Source organism: Nestor notabilis, unplaced genomic scaffold, assembly GCF_000696875.1.
Source record: "Nestor notabilis isolate BGI_N333 unplaced genomic scaffold, ASM69687v1 scaffold3268, whole genome shotgun sequence".
Taxonomy (NCBI): Eukaryota; Metazoa; Chordata; class Aves; order Psittaciformes; family Psittacidae; genus Nestor; species Nestor notabilis.
This window is the reverse complement of record NW_009941449.1, coordinates 432-800: the sequence shown is the minus strand read 5'-3', so window position 1 is coordinate 800 and position 369 is coordinate 432.

Below are 369 nucleotides of genomic sequence, written 5' to 3'. Positions count from 1 at the left end.
GGGAGGCAGTATGATTATTCAAATGTTCTTGAAGTTGAAAAATAACATATTTGGAAGATAGAGGTTCAACGGGAAGCATAATTACATGAACAGAGAATGTTTTTTTCAAGGAAGCTGTCCTGGGTTCAGCTACAGCAGTCATTTATTCTCCTTCTTAGTACCTGGTGCAGTGCTGTGTTTTTGACTTTCAGCCTGGGAACAACGCTGATAACACCGATGTTTTTAGTTGTTGCTCAGTAACGCTTACTCTGACCAAGGACTTTCTCAGTCTCATGCTCTGCCAGGGAGGAGGGGAAGCCAGGAGGAAGCAGAGACAGGACACCTGACCCAAACTGGCCAAAGGGGTATTCCATACCACAGCACGTCATG